At 41.6% G+C, this 7,166-nt stretch overlaps 1 pseudogene; it reads right to left on the bottom strand.

The window, feature by feature from the left end:
- Nucleotides 1-3,708: 3,708 nt before the first annotated feature.
- On the bottom strand, nt 3,709-6,897 carry LOC149299311 (teashirt homolog 3 pseudogene; annotated as a pseudogene).
- Nucleotides 6,898-7,166: the final 269 nt, after the last annotated feature.

The following is a 7,166-nucleotide window of genomic DNA, read 5'->3' as shown; positions in this document are numbered from 1 at the left end:
TGTAAAGTAGCTCAAATTGTATCTAAAACATATATATGAGTAGGATGCTAGTGGATAATATATGATACCTTCTATAGAATAATTCAGACATACACCGGAGTTCTGTGTCACGAGAGCAAGAGAAATCGTGGCAGACATAGGAAAACTTATCAGGTTTGAATCGGGCCCTCTCCATGACTGCAGACAGAGAAAGAGAGAGAGAGAAGGGTCACGTGTGACATCATGAAGTTTCTGGTGAAGATTCTTTGTCAGTTTGACCCCTGGATGAGGATATCAGTCGCTCACTGTACTTTGTAACGCGGAACCCCTGTTTTTGCCCCTAGCATGGAGTGTTGTTTGTTCAAAGGACTTGTAGCTAAAATCATGTTGTGTGAGCCCAGCTAGTTTCATCTGTGTCTCTGCCCCCGAGGTCTTTTGTCAGGTCACATGTGAACCTTATAGACAAATTAAAGCAGGCCTTTCTGAAGTGTCCTTTCATAAAGGGGACACTGTAGATACCCATTATCTTGGTGGTCTTCTGGTAATCTTATATTATATCTGCTGTTCTATCCCCCATAGGGGAGCAGGGGAGAAGAGCACTCAGAGGGATCAGAACCTGTGGCTGAAGGAATTATCTAAATCTCCTGATCTTATTTCTCAAGTTAATAGGCGAAAAATGTAACTGCTGATATTTTACATGCTAGCCTCGGTGACTAGCTCTCTAAGTCGGGGCATATTGATTTCTTGTTGTGAACTGAGCTGTTCAAGCTTCATTTAAGATTTTCATCTTGCGTGTAGCCCTGAGCACATCTCAGAGCCATAAATTAGTTAAATTGCACATTTATCACAAATGTTATTTTGAGATACTGCATAAGCAGGATGACTGCGAGATATACGGTGTGCTGCAGGAAGAGATCCGGAGTCAGGGTGGGGTTACGTGTAGGTCACCTTTACTCCAAGCGCATGTTCAACCTGGTGGTTCAATTTCAAATTAGAAGCTGTCACTTCCTGCATCTATCAACAATAATTATTACTTAATTGCTAAGGTATTTGTGTTATAATAGATTGGGTCAAATATATAAGTGTAATAATAAAAATATACACTAAAACATGTAGGTGCACATATCCTTTTGTCATTTCTCATTATGGCAAGCAGGGAGGAGATCCGTCTGACAATATATTGGTGTGTTTGAGGGGGAAAGGGGTACATCTCAATTATTTCGGGGGGGTCTCTGTTGTATTCTCCACGTCATGTGGATACTCTATTTGTTACCAGATTGTTGGGATGTTACCCTGCGATAATAAAATGTAGCACCTCGTTATCTCATTAGCCTGTTACACGGAGTGTATGTTAAGCGTATGTTTTTGGCGACAAGCGGACACAGAATTCATCAGACCAGGGTTTTTTCCGCATGTTAGCAAACAGGTTTTGGTAAAATAACATTTTGGGAAAAGCTGAAGTAATATCCTGGTATGGATACCATAGTTTGAATCCATATATATATATATATTTATATATATATAGTTTGTTCTAGCGATGAATGTCGGGGACATTATGTTCCTCCCATCTCAGCCTCTGAACCATTTCTTTTATGTAAATGCCAAAGTGTTTTATGTTACCAAATAAACCCCGACATCCAACATTAATGTGGAATTTCCGCAATCTGAAAGTATTCTTTACCTATACTTATAAACAGCCCGTAACGTACTGACTCCGTGACAAAGTTCTATTATTATTTCAGCGATTATGTCAGCTTTTATATTCACTTTGTGTATCTCTTTGTATCGATGTAGGCAGTTTTTACTTCTCTTTTTAGAAAACTAAAATCAAGGTGTTCCCCGTAATTCCCTAAGGCACTTTTATCCTGTCTCTTCCTCCCAGACACAGAGAATTACATTGTAACGTTTGCTAGAGGTGCCACTCGCCGACTGCTGCGCTCGATTTTATTTTCCTTTTAATATCCTGTAACCCCCCGCTCTCTCACTCGTGTAACTTTCACCCGTCACCTGCTAGATCCACTTCTGCAAATCCAATTCTAATGGGCTTGTTACTCTGAAGGAATTGGGAAACAGACAATATTTTTTTAGCAAAAGAAAACAATTTTAATGCTGTTGTAGAAAAAAGGTTATATGAAGAATCATATAATGGAACTTCATTGTCACCAACAAAAGGAGGACACAGAGTGCATTGCAGTGTCTGTGCTGTTTACATGCCAATACTTTATACACAGGTTCCTTGTATGTGTCAGCTGTCAGTTACTTCTGCAAATTAACTGCCAAAAAGGAGAGGAACAGAACGACTTAGTGCGCCGGTAACCACGGGTTACCTTTCATATGCCTTAACATAATGCTCCAGTATGGCATCTTGGGAAAATAATTAGGCAGAACAAAACCTGAAAAAGTTAAAGAATGAAATAAAAAGGCATTCTACAATAAGCAGAACAACCATAAATAAGTAAGGGGTTATATTACAGAATGCCTCTTAAAGTTACGCAAAGGATTCTAATACAAACATTTCTTTATTCTTTTTGTTCTAAAGATCAGCAATTCTTGGGAAATACAGTACTTTTTTCTTGAAATAGTTTTAACCCTTTGAGCACTGAGAAACGCTGAGAGTTTCTTTGTGTTGCCGTAATAAATAGTTTTGTTTGATTTTTTTCTTTTAAGTCACATTGTGCAAAATCGTTAAGAGAATTAGCTAGGCCGGGAGTCCCGCAGCTTGTGTCCGAAACACGTGATATCGCTCCGCTAATAAATATGTATAATTTAAACATGAACTTCTAACAATATAGATGTAATAGTAAAACAACTATAGCTTTTTTGTTTTAGAATAATAGTTTTTTGAATATTTAATAAAGACTATTTGTTGTATTCATCGAATAAATTTACAATGCTCGGGCATTTAAAAAACAAAACAAAACATTTTGTCTGGCACTGAAGAAGTAAAAAGTAAACCAAATCCAAATATACACTATACATAGGCACAGATTATGTAAAAGAGGCATACTGCATCTGATACCAAAAATAAACAAAAAGAAACACTAGTAAAAATGCCAAAGGGGAAATACAATTCCATGAACATCAACCACAATTTTCATAATGCAGTTCTATACATTATATACATCATTTTAACCCCTGCTCTGGCATAGGAGCTGGCAGCACACTGCTTGGCAATGCGCGGCTCACCCCTGTGGGAGGTAAAGGCTTCTGCATTGTGAATGGAACTTCTGTAGGGCTGTTAGGCAAAGTTCTTAAGCGGAACTCTACCGAGTACATTTTATGTTATATTTATTTATATATATATATACACATATATATTTACACGTATTATAAAAGACCGTTTAAGGTGAGAGTGCTCCAAAGTACTCAGAGGGCTAAAGGCTGAAAAATACTAGCACACATTAAGTCAAATGAAAACGTGTACCAGCTGTAAATAGAAATGCGTGTCAGTTAAATCATGCAGCTTGGCGCATTAGAGAATGCACAGCTCTGATCCAATTTAGATGAGTACCAAACGCTTTCCACTGCATTGTAACCTTCATATTATACCAGCAGCCACAGCTGATTATGCTCCTCTATTAAACTGTTTTACAAATTAAAAAATCAGATCCCAGAGTGATTCTCCAGAGATAAAACATGTGCCAAAATGTACACTGTAGCTTTAAGGCTTTTTCTTGTTGGTTTTCCTCAAAGCAAAATACAGTTTATTGTGTTAAAAAAAAGCAAATACTACTGTTTTTCCAGTTCGGACACATAGAGGAGGTGATCCTCTGGAGACTTTCCGTGTGTTTTACTTAAATGAAGTTTCACGGCGTGCTTGCTGGCAAATGTCCGATTGCAGAGTTTGCATTGGTAAGAAGTCCCCGTCTCTTCTTCTGCAGACGATACCACCAGTTTATCGGAGGGGGATTTTGTTTGTGCTATTTGATTGTGTATCTGTTCGCTGGATAGTTTAGACAAATCCCTTATACGAAAACCTAGATGAGATTCAAGGTGACTGATGTACGTAGAGGGAGTCCTGATTTGAGACGCACAATCGTTACAAAAAAACACCGGGTGCCCAGTGTCTAAATTCTTAAGGAACTTTGTTCCCCCGGTCCTTCGTAGCTGGTATTTCACATTGGCGAGCCAGTGGCTAATTGTGGTCATGGAAAGTCCCGTGAACCTTGAAATGTGCATCCTTTCTTGAGGACTCAAGTCTGACATGACATATTTTCCCTCTGAGGTCTGTCGCAAGCTGGCTGCAAACTGGGCCTGAAGAATCAGCAAGTGCTGTGGGTTCCAGTTGGATTGACGACCCTTTCTTTTCTGAGCTGGTGTGTTTTCCTCTGGTTCCTCTATTGTGGTACCATCAATGTCAGACTTCTCAGATATACTGGTAGGTGTAGAAGACTTTGATGTGTGGCTTTCTGTCAAGTTCCTCAGCATATCAGAAATATCTGACAGGGCATTCTCGCGCAGCGGTGAGTTTGACATGAATGACACGACTGCAGATGTCTTTGCCGTTGTCACAGTAGATGAAGAAGATGCAGACGATGTCGACGTAGATGACAAAAGCGCTGAAGCCAAAGAGCAGTTTTTGTCACTCTTCCCTTTCGTCAAATCTATGGGCTGGTCATTGTTGACATGATAAAAATAACGGTCTGTTAAGTGGTCTGTTTTTTTGGCTTGGACTGGTGGAGTAGCCACCGCAGCCTTTTCCGCCAAGCTGTTACTCATTTTAAATAGCATGCTCATGGGATCCAGTGCCGGTAGGGACGGTTTAGCTGCCTTCCCCAAGTGGATATTCATGACGGACTGCAACGCGCTTAGTGGATTGACGAAGGGCTGCTCAGGAGGATGGTCTGTTATTATGGCAGTACTGCTACTTAAGGTGCCTATTATTGAGTTTACGTGATCTTTTCCATTTTCCACCGGTTCGAGGACTGTGTTTTCCTTAGAGGTGTCTTTCTGCGGAATGGGACTGTTCTGCTGGCTTTTGAAGAGCGTTTCACTGGATGCATCGTCCTTTAGCGGCTCGCTCATATCGCTGTCGCTGGGAGATGGTGTCGCTCGTTTAATCGGCGAAAATTTCCCATCTGGTTCCTTCATTTTTTCTTCCACCTTGGCTACCTTCTCTGTGACTTTCTTGACCAATTCCTCCATTGCGTGGAAGTTAGTTTTTGGCACAGGTGAGCTCTGATTGCTGAGTGGCGACACCAGAGGCTGATTTTTGGTAGGCGACAAAACTTCACTGCTTCCATACGGCGGCTTTAATGGGGTACTTTTCCCTGAGGAACCTAATGACAACTTCATCATATTAGGAAGCTGGTAAGCAGCATGTATGCTAGGGTATCCTCCCCAGCTCGGGGTGCCATTCTGAGCTTTGTTTATAGCAGACGTTACAGTGTTTTCCAAGGATTTGAGTATGTCTAGTCCGCCCTTAGGGCTCTCTTCTAAGTCGTTTTCAGTCAGGTAATGGTATTTTGAAGGGACATCAAACTTTTCTTCTTCTTCGCTTGACTTCTCCTTATCTTTGATCTTGTCTTCTGTGACCCCCTTATCTTTATCAACTTCCTTTTTAATGTCCACACATAACTTAGGGGAGAGAGACAAACTGTTATTAGCAGGAGGTGTGAATGTGGTGGCAGCCAGTGGCACCGACTGTACCTTTTCATCCAGCAAAGATGTTGGGGTCGCCGGCGCCTCTAAAACTGGCTTTCCTTTCTTCAGTGCAGAATTTGTCACTTTTATAAAGTGACCCGTGACCATCATGTGGGCCGTGAGCTCCTGCAGAGTGTCATGGGAACTGCCACATTCCATGCACTTAAGTATCTGAGACTTTCGTGCTTCAAAATGCCAGGCATAGCTGGCACCGTTTTGGTGCCCATAGCGGTTATTTGGTGTGATATATGGGTTTGAATTCTTTTGCAAGGCATCATTTGCATCTGAAAGTGTTGCTTTTGGCGTCCCCCCTGCAGAATCAGGAGAACTCGGAAGATCAAGTTCTAAAGAGAGTTTTTTTCTAGACACTGGGACAATTTTTGCTGCTACGGGAGTGACGGGTTCTTTGAGAGGCACTTTTTGGTAGTGTTTTGTTTTAATCATATGAACACTCAAGTCCTGCAGAGATTCAAAAGAATGACCGCAATACATGCATTTTAATACCTTTTGAGCATCTTCCTTTCCTTCCATTTCAAGTAAAGAGCGTTTACGTGGCTTAGACCAGCGTTTGGGGTTATTGTTATCAGTTTCGTGGTTGTCATCTCTGTAATGTCCTGTTTCGTTCATGTGAACGGTCAGTTCTACTAATGTGTCGTAAGCAGCGCTGCAATCTTTACAGCGAAACTTACTGGCCCCAGTGAAGATCGACCCGTACAACTTACTGCTCTGTCTGTACAACTGGACGGTGCTGAAAAGGCTTGGCTCTGGAAGAGCCCTGCTCTGGGACACTTGTTGCAGCGTTTTAGCCATCGCTGTCTGATGCCAGTCGAAGCTTCCGCTTCCACAGCTGCTGCTACTGCTGCTGCTGCTGCTACTGCTGGCATTGTTCTTTTCCGAAGTCGACTGGTGAAGATTCAGGCTAAGGTTGGACCAGTATGAGTTGGAGAGAAAGTTGTTGTATACAGCTTTCATCTGTTCCAAGCTGTCGGAGACATTCGAATCTTCGAGGGGAACCAGCGACTCTTTTGTTTCCTCTTCGTTTTTGATGGAACCGCTTTCAAAGTCGGCCATGCGGTCACTGGTCTCGCTGACGTGAGAATCACTGTCCATTTCATGGCTGGAAAATTCCCCCACCGGTGAGTGTTGGTAGCTGGGGGAGTTCTTTGCGAACTCTTTATCAGGACACATGTACTTTGCAGACGGTTCGCCATCCACCGCGCCGTCTTCCGTCTCCACATCATCGTCGACAAGTACTGCCGCCTTCAGTTCGTCAGACACGTACGCTAGGAACATAAAGAGACAGGCATTAGCGACGGTGACCTCGATAAGACATCAGCAGCTGTTTTGATCTTTCAGAAATCAGAAACAGCTGCCTATTTACTTTTAATATTAAATAGTTAAACTGTAGTGTTTCTTCTGGAAAAAAAATGTAAAGAAACAAAAAGGCTCTTCAAACATAATTTGCTACCTTATTCTTCTCAAGGGGCAACAGCTTGAAATTAAAACTAAATTTGAAATTAATGAAGCACATTCTAGAGGTGGCA

The sequence above is a fragment of the Sceloporus occidentalis genome, unplaced genomic scaffold (genome assembly GCF_023333645.1).
Source record: "Sceloporus occidentalis isolate IW3139 unplaced genomic scaffold, rSceOcc1.0.p SCAF_29, whole genome shotgun sequence".
Lineage (NCBI taxonomy): Eukaryota > Metazoa > Chordata > Lepidosauria > Squamata > Phrynosomatidae > Sceloporus > Sceloporus occidentalis.
Note: the sequence above shows the minus strand (reverse complement) of the source record. Positions and strands in the feature narration are given on the sequence as shown.